At 43.7% G+C, this 14,213-nt stretch overlaps 1 long non-coding RNA gene across 1 annotated transcript; it reads right to left on the reverse strand.

Moving 5' to 3' along the window:
- Nucleotides 1-1,490: 1,490 nt before the first annotated feature.
- On the reverse strand, nt 1,491-12,829 carry LOC106491912 (uncharacterized). Its single transcript, XR_001293828.2, has 5 exons — nt 12,608-12,829; nt 12,173-12,278; nt 9,240-9,371; nt 3,953-4,054; nt 1,491-1,881 (listed from the first exon to the last, which is right to left on the reverse strand). It is a non-coding gene; the product is annotated as an uncharacterized lncRNA (long non-coding RNA).
- Nucleotides 12,830-14,213: the final 1,384 nt, after the last annotated feature.

Here is a 14,213-nt window from a genome sequence, read left to right on the forward strand (position 1 = left end):
TGGGATTCATAGCATCCTGGGGACAGATACTTTCTTGCAAAAATATAATAGATTTCCCCTTTGTTTTTCATCACATCTTAGAAGTGGACTATAGTGCCACTTGCCTTTCTGCTCTGCCTGCTACTTAATATGACTTTCTCGGAGGCTAAAGCTCACTTTTATTCTCCTCCAAAATATGGATGTGTTCTCTAAAGCAGGGACCACTTCTCACCCTCACTAATCATTAGGTTATGGACATGGTCTTATTTGGATTTTCTCTTGAATTTGTTTCTTGCAGTTTTTCAGTTTCTGCCGAAGGGGTAGAGGTTATCTTCACATCTTCATGACAGCCTGAGTGGCCTAGAGACTGGGGTAGGGCACGTGCAAAGGAGGCAGTAGTTGTTGACTTGAATTTCATCAAGAAGTAAAAAGAATTTAAGCCAAATCTCTCATTCTCAGGGCAATGGAGCTAGCCTGTAGACCAGCTCATCTTTGCTGAGATGAACTGGACAATTTTACTGAGGTCCACTCATCAGTTAGCAGCACACCAAGGCTAGATCTCCCGGGCCAGCCAAGTGCTGCACTCCAACTTCATGGTGGGTAGGACGGCTGGACCATTACAGCTGCTTCCTGGGAGGAGGGTGAAAGGGAGTGGATCTCCTTGCAGGAATGCAGGGAACGTCGGAAGTCTAGTGATCTCTGGGCAAAAGTAATTGCTGTATGGGTTTGGGTTGGAGGCCACCATATATATACTACAGGATAGCCAAAAGGGAAGCACAGATGCCCACAGCCACATTTTAAAAGACAGTAATAGCCATCGTATTTTGTGAAGGGTAACTCCTGTCACTATGTGGTTGTTGTGCTCCGAGCATGCTTTTTGTATCACATCCCTCAGGGAACTTTGCAGTTTCTGGATCCTGAGTGACTTTATGTGGGGGATATATACCCAGCTGTTCAATCCTACCATGGTATTCCTGGGGTTACAAATCTGAATGCTTGAGGGACTTCAGACCTAAACAGGAGAAGGCACTTAGTGAATTCATGAGCCTCTGGTTTTAGGTGGCAGCTCAGCAGAGACTTCAGGATCACAGTTTTCTAGTACAAATGCCTAACACACCCAACTTCCCCTTTAGGTGAATAATTTCTTTCTTTCTTTTTTTTTTTTTTTTGATCTGTGGCAACTGCTTACATTCATTTTGGCTCTATTTTTGTGGTAAGATGAACTATAGGATGGCTGGCATTTGCCTGCTGTTCAGGCTAAACACACTGGGGGTAGGTTGGGGGCCTCTCCCATGGCACAGTATTCCTTGCTGTCCTTTTGCAGGATTCTGTGTAATAACAGGGGTTTGCATCAGTTAAGTCTCCCCGCTGACTAGTGTATTTGGGTTAAGGAAGATCACATGCTCTCTGGTAGCACTGTTGTGTTGTGCTTGATGATGAATGAATGCAATTGTTTGGTTTAATAGATATATTTATTAATCTGGTATCTAGAAACAGCTTCCCGAGTCTCTGTAATAGATCTGCAGATAATACTTGCATACTGATTGTTGGAGAGACTTGAACTCCCCTTATATCTACACTTATGTTCATTGTATGCTCTTGTATCTGCTATTAATAGTGTCATAATGACTAGTCTGAATAGATTTTTGTTTTGTTCTTGTTTAGCCAGCTGTGAAAGGAAGCTGTAGCTAGTTAGGCCAAATGAAATGAGAGTCTGTCAGAGATGGTGCCAACTAGAAGTCCTTATCTTCATTCCTCCCATTGCCTTATGCAGAAAACATTTCTTACGCAGAAACTTTTCTTCCCCAGTCCCTTTTTGTTGCTGCAGGTGCCTTGATCCTCCCTGTAGCAAGACCGTTGGCTTCCTCATTAGCTGTGCTTGAGCTCCATCCAGTATGGTAGCTGAAATATGTAATATTTATGCCATATTTTGTATTGCTCTATAAAGCTGTACCTGAGGACCTGCTCAAACTGTGTTCAAGTTGCGGAAATCTCAGGGTGGATCTAATTTGGCCTATGACATCTATGCTCAGGGGACATTGTGATTAAATAGGCTTGTACCAAAGAAACATGTCAGTTGTATCAATTTCTTTCCTAATAAAACAACCTGAAAAAACTCTCTTAGACTAATCACTTCTTGTTGTTTAATCCATGAACACACTTAGACTAAGCCTGCATTGTAAACAGTCTGTCTTTGAGGTGGTGAAATCAATATATTTGGTTTGAACAGTGACTGGCGATGTGTTACGAGCGCATCTTATTTTGGTTTCATAACCTTTGTTCTTTCAATAATTAATTATGTTTCTTCAATCACTCTGTTTACTAAATGGCTTATAGTTAATTTGAAACAAAGTGTAGCAAACTTAAAAAAACAAATGAGAAAGGATGAACACAGTTTCACTTCTGTTTTTCAGTGCAATCCTGTATTCTTTATTCCTTTCCTTTTTCTCTGAGACTTCAGTACAATCAGCAGCTCTCCCAAATGCTCACGTTGTGCTATTAACTCATTATATTCACAGCCACCCATTCTTCTGCCAACACTTGACATCCATCTTTCAATTGAAATGGAGTATCTAAGTGCTTCTAGCCTTGACTACTTGAATGCAACAAGGAGAAGAGAAACCATGCAGTCTGAGAAACCATTTCCATGAAAAAGAAACAGGAGGAAAACTGCATTTCCCTGAATATTGCTGGTTCCAGGTTTTCAATCAAAAAGCTCATTTGTAGGAGCTGGAAATGGTTCTTCACAACTTGTTCTGTGAAGATGAAAGGGAAAACAGAAATGCCATCTGCCCCTTGGAACAGCAGAGAGAAAATTCACTAGGGGGCTTGTCCTTTTGTTGCCAAAGTCATTGCAGATAGAAGTGATCCAATTTCTTCCTTATTGGTAGAAGGTGGCTACACTACAGTCATTATTTGTTTCTAGATCAACATCCTGATTTACCTTTTCCTCATGGTATGAGCTGATTTTTGTAGAAAAGTAAATCAGACTCACTGCTGGAATAAGAATCTGTATAGAAACTGATTTATGACATAAACAGCATACCCCTCACTGAGTAATGTGTGATTAATATTAGCATGTTTTCATTTTTAGCCACCTGCAACAAAGAACTGGAAGCACCAGGACATGTTTTGTACAGAGAAAAATACTGATTTCATGAAGCAAGGTTTTGTGTCAGTATGAACACAACTTTTACTGATATGCCTTTACAAGCAATGACAACAATCATACCCCATTTAGGAAATGAGGGTAGCTTTTTTTGTTGTTAAACAGCTGTAATAGCATCTTCTTGAACAACATGAACTTTATGTGTTTGTGAACAATATGAGATTCAGCACATTTACTAGAAGTGAAATAGAGCTACTTTCACAGATAGTGCAACTCTTACAGTTTTTAGCATTTGACTTTCTTTCCATCTCAGCCTTCTTCTTTCCCCAGTTTTTGTCCATTGAGGGTTATTTGTGCGTGAGGCTTTTTGATTTAATCCTTCAGAAAGGAAACGTGTTTGCAAGAGCTCACTTTTGCCAGAATTTGGGTTCTGCAGCTACAGCGTGGTTCCTTCCCCCAAATAATGACTCCCTGAGAATGTTTTTTTTCTTTATTTTTAAATTCTAATAATTATAGCTAAAGAAAAGAAGTAAGTGGGTATTAGATTTTACATGTGTTTTCATCTCTTCCTTGCTCTTTGCTGTAACCTAGGTCCTTCTCCTCAGGACTTGTTTTAGAAATTTCTGGGTTGTTTTAGTTTTCCTAAACCAGAGATTTGCACTCAGAAGCAACAGATCCTGCAGTTTGACCATTAATGTCCAGTTAAATTAAATATACTGTGAAAATGCTTTGCACTTTGATCAAAACAATATGCAGGGGCATGCATGGAATGGATATGGATTTCTTAAAATGTAACGTGGCTGTGATTGAACAAATGAAATTGTCCCAATGGTGGCAGTATAACATAAGAAATAAGAATCCTACCTAAAATACAAAAGGATGAAGGGTTTCCTCTTCAGTAACATTTTTAGGCTGAGTCATCACTGCCAAAGAGGCATCCTTCTTCTTCTGTGGGGGGTGGGTTGTCTGTAAAACGATAGCATAACCCTTATCTTGCTAAAAAATTGGAGAGAAAAAACATTTTATTTTTTACTATCAGGTAACTGGGCAAGGCCAGCACTTTGCACGAGATTGATCTTGTCTAATTGCCATCCAGTTCAGATCCTCAGCTAGGACTTCAGAGCAGGAAAGACAACAGGCATTAGGTATCTTGTGTTAAAAACATGTTTTCTTAACTGTGAAGGCAAACATAATTTGTCTGTACCAGTAACACCAGAGGGTGTTACTGCAGAAGAATAAAAGCACAACTATTTAGCTATAAAATGACTGCCTCTGACAAGTAAGATCTTTTCTAATCAAATCAAAACCAGACAAACACCCCCCCCCCCAAACCCATCCTCTTGAACTCTGTGGAGGTTTTGTATGTTCTGATAATTTGCACTTTTTCTATTTTTCTCCAGAATCCCCTGGGGCAGGGCCTGCATCTTCTTGTGTTTGTCCAAAGCCTGATAGGACAGACCCCACAGCCCAGTGGAGACCAGGCAATTTAAATGAAAAGATACTAAAGATTTGCAACAGTAAGTAACATTATCGTTACTTGTGAAGCAATTTCCTTCTCATAAGAAAAAACAGAAAGAAGAAAAACAAATCTCTTTTTCTTTCTTAGTTAAATTTGTCAAATACAAGGATTCACCTGTCCTGGTGAAGCCTTGCAAAAGAAAAAAACATTTTATTGTAAAAGCTGGGAAAGATCTTAAAGAGAAATATTTGGCACAGAGAGAGTTAAGTGTCAATGGTTAAAAGGGTTTCAGCAGGAGGATCTTTTCCTCTTCTATGGCTCTGTGAGTGATGTGTATCTATCCTTCTTATCTTGGTGAAGCAGCTGGGCTACCAACACCATAAATCAGGTGCGAGAAAAACAGTTATTATGAGAGATCTGCGGCTGGGTGGTGGCAGTGCCTGGGAACACAGGGAGCAGACCAGGTCAAAACGAGGCGCCCAAAGCTTCTGTAAGAGGGAGCGATGAGGAACACAAAGCCCACGGTGCAGCGGAAACGGAAAGGAAGGAGCCAGGCCGGCGGTGTTCCTACCTGTGAGAAAAACCTGTCTCCGAGGAGCAAGAAGCTCTCTCGTTCTGAGTGGAGCAAATGGGAGGTAAGCGTGCAGCCGGGGCCAGCGGTGGGAGCGCAAAACCAGAGCGTTAAATTATGCACCATGTCCCAGCTGGATGAGGTCTCCACAGCTTTGTCTGCCTCTGCGCAATCGCAGCTGAAGCAGCGGCGTGCCAGGCGTCTGCGTCTGACTGCAGCGTGGTGTGCAGCACTGCTTCTACATCAGCTGCTTGTCTTCGTTGCTGCTGCTCACGAGCAGTAAAACCAGCCACCAGGCAGAGGTGGAGTAGGATCATGCAACAAGGTGGGCTTATGAGAGAAATGCTAGTAGCCTGTGAAACTCATTGATGCCAGAGGAGGTCGAAGCCGCTTGGGAAGCCACAGGAAGCTTCTTGTACACGCAGTGCCTCAAACTTGAATCCTACGCTTCCTTTCTCAGCATTATGGCCTTGTGTAGACCGGATTGTAACATGACTGAAGCCTCTGCAAAGTCCCTGGGGTTTTCTGTTTACAGACACAGGGAATGTAATGAAGATAGTTATTGCAATACAAACAAAGCTTAGGGAGCAGGGACATTTGCTCATGTGCAGTAATTTGGCATCTTCCAACACAATCATCACAGGTAAGATTTATTTTTAAAGGCATTCTGTGAAGGTTGATGTTCATGCTTTGTTCCCATTTACCTAGCTGTGGCATATGGGTAATGGTGCAAACAAGGCAGCTGAAACTGCTCAGGGAAAACTGACAGCTCTGAGCCCTGGCACTGATACAAGGGCGGTCTCTGGAGAGACCAAATTTCCTCCTCCAGCACAAGACAGGATTTAAAGCAGCGTCACTGGGTCCAGGCTCCAGGTCTCAAGAGGGAAGGGATACAGAGGCCTCTCACTGTCTTTTATTGCCCAAACAGATCCAGCTGCTTGTATCATGATTCTTTAGGCTCCAGTTCTGACCTAACCAGCGTGAATTTTGTTTCTTCTGGATTTAGGAAGGGTGCATGAGAGGAACCGAGTTACTTACATATTTATGTTTAGGCTGATTCTACTCCCAAGCCACCCAGTCTTGTGTGTAACCCCACTGATATCACTGGGCTTTCTCTTGCTTTAGTGCAGCCTAAACAATGTAAGATCTGGAACATACAGACTAGTTTCTAAATGAGTGACCATGGAAGGAAAGGGTGGAAATGAATATCTGGGTGTTCCTCAGAAGTATACGACGGTGGTGTCAGGCTAGTGGCTCACCTCCCACCCCTATTTAGGGGGACACAAGTAAGCTTCCCACATTCCTGAATTTGTAATTTCTGAGGAGCTCTTGCTTTCAGGGACAGCTGGTGTTAAATGAGCTCCCCCAACCCCTTTCACCAAAACGTAGGCAAAACCGTCCTTTTCTGGGGCACTGCGCTGCCTTTGGGCCACTGTCTGTCCTCTCACGAGCAGCACGGCTCCAAACCACCTCTGCAAGGAAGCTTTATACTGCACCTTCAGTCCCTAACGCTGGCTGTGAGGGCTAAGGGCTGCAGACAACCAGTCTGAAGGAAACGTGGGGACTTGCACCTCCCTCCTCCATCACTCTTCAGGCGAGATCTCACTTCATAGTGCCTCCCATTCACCAGCGGATGCTTTTGAGAAACATTATTGCATTTCCCCTCTCTCCTAGTCTTTGACTTTAGCAGTCATGCACAATAAAACCCTCACAGCTTTGTTTAAGAGGCTGAATGGTCACCTGCTTATCTTCCAGAGGTCTCACTACCCGCCACAGGATACATAGCTTTTTTATTGTTTGCTTTGTATGGCCTGGCAGCAGCCACCTGTAAACCTGCTGATAAGCTGGCTCATGGGCGACCCAAGGAAAAAGCAGTGATGAGATCCAAAGCTGCCAACTCTTTTATACATTTAAAACAGAATAGGCAGAACATTTACGTGAACATTGGAATATCCGCATACCTAGCAGAGGGCAAAGGAGCATTTTGTTAGACAGCGATAAAAACCTGTGGCAACATCTCCATTTCCTCCACTCGCTATCAGACTCACTGTATGCTTTTAGATGCTTGCTTAGATGTTGATGCACAGCCAAGTGAGGACCATTTGGGGTGCCACCCTCCTGGAGCTAGGACCATTACACTCCAGCACTTAGTGTGCCTACATTTTGTCATGCATAGATCTTGGTCTTCCTTGCCCTTTAGGAAGGTTTGGTGGGAGGAGGGGAGAAAAAAACCTAGGGATGCTCAGTAAGCCATTTCTAAAGGAACTGCCTGTGAGAGCTCTCACTTGCAACATCTGACTGCCTACTCAATTGTAAAAAAGCTGAAAGCAGCCCTGTGAAAAAAGCCTAAGACAAAAAAATGGGCATGTGGCAATTCCCATGCCATCTGTCTCTGAGGAACCAGGCACAATATCACCATAACTGTGAACATGATCGCTGCCAGCAGTGGACATCTGACTGTAACAGACATTGCCGTGGATAGGTGGTGCCCTGCAATGAGAATTTTGTGCCATGAGGTACTTCCATGATGGTGGCACATGGTGACAGCCCACACCAAGTACATGGCATGTACATGTCTTTAAAGAGCTGGTCTTCCTGCAGATGGTTCTGGCCCTTCAAGCCTTCCTGGGTTGCAGGAGACTCACAAATCCTCTTTCTTAGTTTGTGCACAGACAACTTGGGCTGCTCATTTTCCACTATGTGTCCTACAAGGGGAAGGAATGGCACAGTCCTGTGGGCTGGCAGGCAAGCTTGGGGATGATGAGGAGTCCGAGCAGCTCTAAAACATGCTGGAAACACATGCCTTCCTTGCAAGGGAGCCAGGTAGTGCAGGGCACCACAAGGCCAGCATGATATCTGCACAGGACAGACAGAGGTATGAGGGACACTCGTGCCTGCGGAGGTGGAGGCATTGCCCAAAGAGATGGCAAGGAAAGCATTAGCTGTGTTAGCAGACCAGAAGCAGCACAAAACCTCTCACTAATGCTGCTAAACGCTCCTAGTGTTATAAGCGAGCTAGGGGGAAATATGAGGAGACCTGTGAGTGGGATCCCACAGCTGCAGGGGGGGATGCCCCAAGGGTTAAACATGACTAGGTACCCCACCTCAGGGAGGCACTGAGCTGCTGCTGTTAGGCATCTCCACTCTTACTCATTGACTGTATAAAGACATAGCCTGGCCACCTTGGCTAAGCTTGAACTGCACCTGCAACAGCTCCAATAGAGCAGCCTAGCACAGGCATTTGGAAATGGTCCTAAGATTTTCTTTTCCTCTGTACTTTAAAAATAGCCCATCATTGGTTTGCTCTCCTGGGCTTATTTTTCATACCAGACTCACAACAGAGCGTTCCACAAAAGCCCTTCTCAAACGTGACACTCTTTGTGACATTTCCTAATTCTTCCCTCAGAATTCGGGCAGTCCTGTGCAAAGAAAACATCACAACTGCAAGCGTCATGCAGCCCCCAAATCAGCATAATAAAAACACCACCAGCTCTTGCAACACTTTGCAATATATCCTGTGCAATTGCATGAAACAGTTTTTGAAATATTGAGGCCCTAGACACTGTAACAGTGACAAAATATCATTAATAGTGTTAGCTAATGCACAAAAAGAAAAATCATACTGCAATTAAAGTGTAAGATCAGTCTCTAGCTCCAAAGTTGGAGTGCTGTGTTCTGACTTGCGGCACCCCCATCCCCCTTCCCCCGGCGAGCGTGATTTTGGAGAGTCCTTCTCCCTGTCTGTTCACAGGGCCCCGCGCCAGGCTGCCCTGCGACTCTCCCCCGCTTTCACAGAGGCTGTGTGAAACGCAGCCCGCTGTCAGCACACGCGGCAGCTCTTACTCAGCAGCCTTTGTTCTTGTTCTGAAACGCTGCCTTCCCTTCGCCGCACGCTCCCCTCCCACCTGGCAGCAGCCTGGCTGCTAAGAGCATCTTTCCATGCTGGACTCGTCTCTGGTGCTTGAGCTGAAGCCCTAAAATCAACAATATCTTGAGTAAGGAGTGCTTCTTATCGTGTTTCTAGCCATTATCATTTTTTTTAGGAGGGAGAGAAAAAGCATTCAGCAATAACCAGGTCAATCTGTAATCTATATTTCCCATTGGAATTGCTTGTGGCTTACTGCAGATTTGCATATTTTCAGCGTTTTCAGGGCCTGCAGGTTTCAGTCGCATTACAGAAGAGCTTTCTTTGTCAAAACGTTGGGGAATCATCCCTGTCCAAGAGGAAACATTGTGCTAGCTGACTGGGGGATCTGAAACAGAACAGCAAATTTCTCACTTCTCTAGACTTGTCAGCCAAAAAATTGAATATTGGGGGATTTTCATGTCATTATTGCTTACCTATTTTAACTAATTAGCTTAATTAGCTAATGAGGTTCATTTAATTCTCAGCATTTGTTATTCCCAATTAGAGATGGGCCTGAATCAGGACCTTGGTCCCAATTAGGAGATAATGAGATCTTGGTAACTAGCTGGCTTCAGTGGCTGACACAGCTTTCGTTGCAGGCACAAGTATGGGAACCATCTAGAAACAGCAGGGAAACACTGGACCCAGGTCACCTCTGCCCTCAAGCTCTCAGGCCAGTCTAGATCAGGAGCTAAATGCATGGCTGTTTCTGCAGTGGTCTGAATACACTTCTTGTGCCAAATGCCCCCAAAAGGGGGTAGTTGTTTTTTGCACCCTTCCATTTCAGTCACGTCCAACCACCTGCAATGACCAGTCCCTGAACCTTAAAGCTGTTGCATTGCATCATCCTTTTCAGCTACTTCTTGCAGCCTTGGCTCATTCTGAGAATGACATGTAGCAAACTCAAATACATGCTGTAGTAAGTCTTTACAAAGACCTGTAGCAATAAATTATGCATGAACACAAAAGTACACTTATTCTGTGACAGCCACAGCCATGCGGACAGGGAGTCAGGACAACGGCCTCTTTCTGTTTCTGACTCGGGCGTTGAAATGGGGCCGGTCATAACTGCTCTGTTCCTGCATCCATAAAAGAGGGACAGTGATGTATACCTAGCCTGCATGTGCTCTGGCATGTCCCCATGAAACCCAGACCCCAGGAGTAAGCATTACTTTCAGAAAAACTGCAAAGTTCAGGGATGAGGTATCAGCAATCTACTGTGCATTGTAGACCATCAATGTGATTTCTCTTAGCACAGGCTCACATTGAAAAATGTGAGCAGTGCTTGCCTCCATTGTTATTTTCAAAGACCAGTGTCTTCTACCCAGTGACAGCGTCTGGCCTCTGTCTCCCCATATATCAGCGAAGGATTTTAACGTCTGTAGTGCTGGCACCTTTAGTAAAATGTTTCACTTTCTCATACCGCAAGTCACTTTGGAGACAAATGGCTCTCAGTAAATTGTGCAGGTAGGCTCCATATGCAGCTTATAGAGCTTTTTCATAAACCCTACTGTTCTTTCCTAGGCCAGGTATCTCTGCCCCCTGCTAAGATGCAGTTGCTTGAGTTGCCAACTCCTTCACTAGAAACTAATAGGCAGCACACTGAAAAAAGAAAATGCAATTTGGCATCAAAAAGTAACCAGCCTGATTCTGGTCTCAGATCTTTTTTTCTGCAGGTGCAATACAACAGATTTTTCACTGATTTATACCCTGGATGCAAGAAGAGTTTCAGACCCAAGGTTATTCTACTGTCAAATTTGGAAGTTTCAGAAGTACCCTCACTGTAACACATGATGAAAGGATTTATGAATTGGTGAAATTTATAAAGGGAGCTTTCACATTCATACAGCAAAGATGCAGTTAGCTGTGAAACAGTGATGGGCTGAAGACCCATCTGCCCGGGGAATAAGACTCATTCTGACAAACTCTCTTGATGAATTGCTCATAGAAGTCTGATGCCAGCTTATGTTTTTTTTCTTCAAGAGGACCACTAGAAAATAAAATGATTGTAGTTTCCTTTGCTGTAGCAGAGCTAAAGACGATATTAACTAGGGACCTGATCCACTGCTCACTGAAGTCAGCAGAGCTTTTTCTGCTGGCTTTAATGGGTGTTGGAACTGGCTCTGTATCAAAGCTTACTTTGATTTTTTGCTGTTATGTGAGGCTCTCCTCCCATTTCTCTTTGGGGAATAGCTTTAGGAGGCTTTAGAGCTTAGATGAAATATTTGCTGTAACTGGTCCCCTGCTTCTTTTTTTCCTTACATCAGGACTTCCCTTCTCTTTTACAGTTGTCAGCTATAGTCACTGCTGGCCTCCTCCTGCTGTACATCTTGCTGTGTTATGAGAACTTCCATTTCCATGTGGCTCATCTGTATGCTCATCTGGGGTACCCCAACGCCCAGCACCTTGTGGGGCAGAGATATTTGAAAGGTAATATTTCTCCAAGCCCTGGCTAACTTGGTGTCAGAGTATGTGTGTGTATAAAAAAGAAACACAAATATGGTTCTGCGCTATGTGGCACATTACCACACTGCTGTATTTTGGATATCATATTTTATATCCCAACTATTATTTCACTTTCTTGTCTTTGTCTCACACCCAGGAGCTGGAGTGGAAAAAAATGAGGACATGGCCATGCACTGGTTCAGGTGAGGTGGGAATAAACAATTCCCAACACAGCAATTAGCTCTCTCCTGGGGCAAGTCTATCAGGGAGGGAGAAGATGAAGAAGAGGCAGCAGTGCCTCCTGTGGGGAGAGTTGTGCCAACCCCTCCTGTGCCACAGCATGGGGCAGTAGGAGGGGGACCTCAGGCAAGCTCCTGACTGCTGCCAGGTGCTTCACTCCACTTTCCCTACCTGCTATTTCTATTTTTTAAGTCAGTGGAAGACAAAGTATGTTGACAGAGAGGGATATCGGTGCTGCCGTGACTGTGTTGGGCAGTGCAGCCTTCTGGGGGAGGTTTGAGCCACAGGTAGGCAGCAAGGAAATGTGTACAGGCCTGGGAGTGGAAGGGGACAGAAGCTGCTCTAGGCAACAGAAAATAAAACCAGCAGCGTATGCATTTCCCGCTCTTTGCGTATGCTCACAGGAGATTTCTGCCATGTAAATGAGGCAACTGTCCCCAGTGTGCAAATTTGCTGCGGTACCTGCTGCAGTGCTGCACGAGGTAGCTGCACCCCCGGCGAGAGCTGGGGCTTCTTCCTCCGAAACCCAGGGGCAGCTCAGCCAAGCCCAGGTGCCCTTCAGCTCCTGCTGAGAAATGGGAAGGACAGGGGGTTGTAAAAGTTATTGTACTGCACAAAAAGCCTGGAAAGAGAGGCACGTCACATGTTTCAGATGTGTTTGGTTAAGGCATAAAACAAGGTGAAAGAAGATAGCATAAAGCTGCAAGGCTTTTAGGGCTAAAATAACTGTGCCTCTGACACCAGGGCTTTTGAAACAAGAAGGCATCCTTAAGGCCATCCATACTTAGGAATACACTGAAGCCTTAGTGCCTTTCCCAAATCAGGGCCTGAAAATTTTAAAGGGGTCACATTTCAGGATACTGATTTATACATACCTTTCTCCTTGTTTGCTCTTACCTCACTTGAAAACATTCAAACTAAGGTTTTCTTCTTCTGTATTTTCTCTTAACATTTTCTTTCTTCCTCTTTTTGCCCCCTTTAGACAAGCTGCAGGACAGGGCCATCCACACTCCTCCTTTAACCTGGCAGTGGGAGCACTCAAAAACATGACTATGGCACTTGAAGAAGGGTAACGTTAACTGTGCCTATTCTTTTCCTTCATAGCTGAATTCCTGGTTCTTCCTGACCGGGTAATCCAATACGAGTCTCTATAGGTGTAGCTACTCAAGCATTTTTAATGCCCTATCATTATATTGTCAGTAATGCAGTTCTATCTGTAGCTAGAAAGCCAAAAACCCTTGTGTTAGTAACCTTGTTAAAGTTTTAAAAATTAGATGACGCAGTACCTAAAATGCTTGTAATCTGGTTACGTATGTATTTCTATCAGTAATTTCCCGGGAGGGTGAGGGACAGTAAGAATCATACTGGTATAGAAAGAGCTATTGAAATGGCATGCAAATTTTCTGCTAGAAAGATCTGTCTTTCCTTCCGGGGGTGCGCCTTTTTTGCTCTCCTTTAAGTCTAGTGAAGCCAGTGAAAAGTTTTCTTTTGATTTCCAAGGGGTTTGGTTGAAGCTACCCAGGACACGTCTTTCTTACCCTGATGCACTTATGCATACTTGAACTGCACACAAATGTTCCCAGCAAGATCAGATAGCCAAAGAAGACTTGCCTTGCCTCCATCAAAGTGAAACTTGGTCATTTTTCTGTTGTTTTTTTCTGAGTTTTTAAAGTTTATTCCAAATCTGAAATTTAAAATTGAGCTTGGATAGAGCAAAGCTAACTGAAAGTAAAAAAACATTTGTGCAAACCCTATGACTTGAAGCCACTGTGTTTCATTTAGATGTGTCAGGTGTATTAGGTCAGGTGGGCTTACGTGTTCAATTGTATGAGGAATATGTATCTTGAGATCTCCAAATTCATCTCTACCGCAATGCAATTAAGTTGAAAAAAATCACCAAAATGAAAACATACATGCAAAGATGACAGGGAAAAGCAGAAAGAAAATTAGATCATTTTCTGAATAATGGAGAACTGACTTTACAGAAGTAGTTATGGTCCTCTTATAAAAGCCTAGGTAGATAAAAATCATATAGGAGCAAATGAAGCCTCTTTCTACATATTCCTGATAATGACTTCATGTCCTCCAGGGAAGTGGAAAAGCTCCTTGGTGTGGCTGCAGACCAAGGGCTCCAAGAAGCTCAGGAACTTTTAGAAAACATCCTCAAGAACAGAAACCTTCCCTGAACAGCCACAGCAGAGCTGGCAACACCGATGCTCTTCTAGCTTTGCCTTTTTCTGCGTTTGGCTCCTCTGCTTCATCTTTGCTGAATGTCTAGTCTTCAAGTATTTGAAACATTAACAGGATATTACATTTGTTTTGCACTGGATCACCACAATTAGATCTACAGCAGTGATTTGTTGCAAGCTGCAGGAAAAAATACAGTTATATCCACCTCTTTTAATGAATGGGAATTCAGGTTGAATCCAGTTTCATCAATGAGCAGTACAGATTAGCTCCAGTCTCAGTTTTAACAGCAAGGGCAATTCAGTCTGTTTGTCAT

This window comes from Apteryx mantelli, chromosome 5 (genome assembly GCF_036417845.1).
Source record: "Apteryx mantelli isolate bAptMan1 chromosome 5, bAptMan1.hap1, whole genome shotgun sequence".
NCBI lineage: Eukaryota > Metazoa > Chordata > Aves > Apterygiformes > Apterygidae > Apteryx > Apteryx mantelli.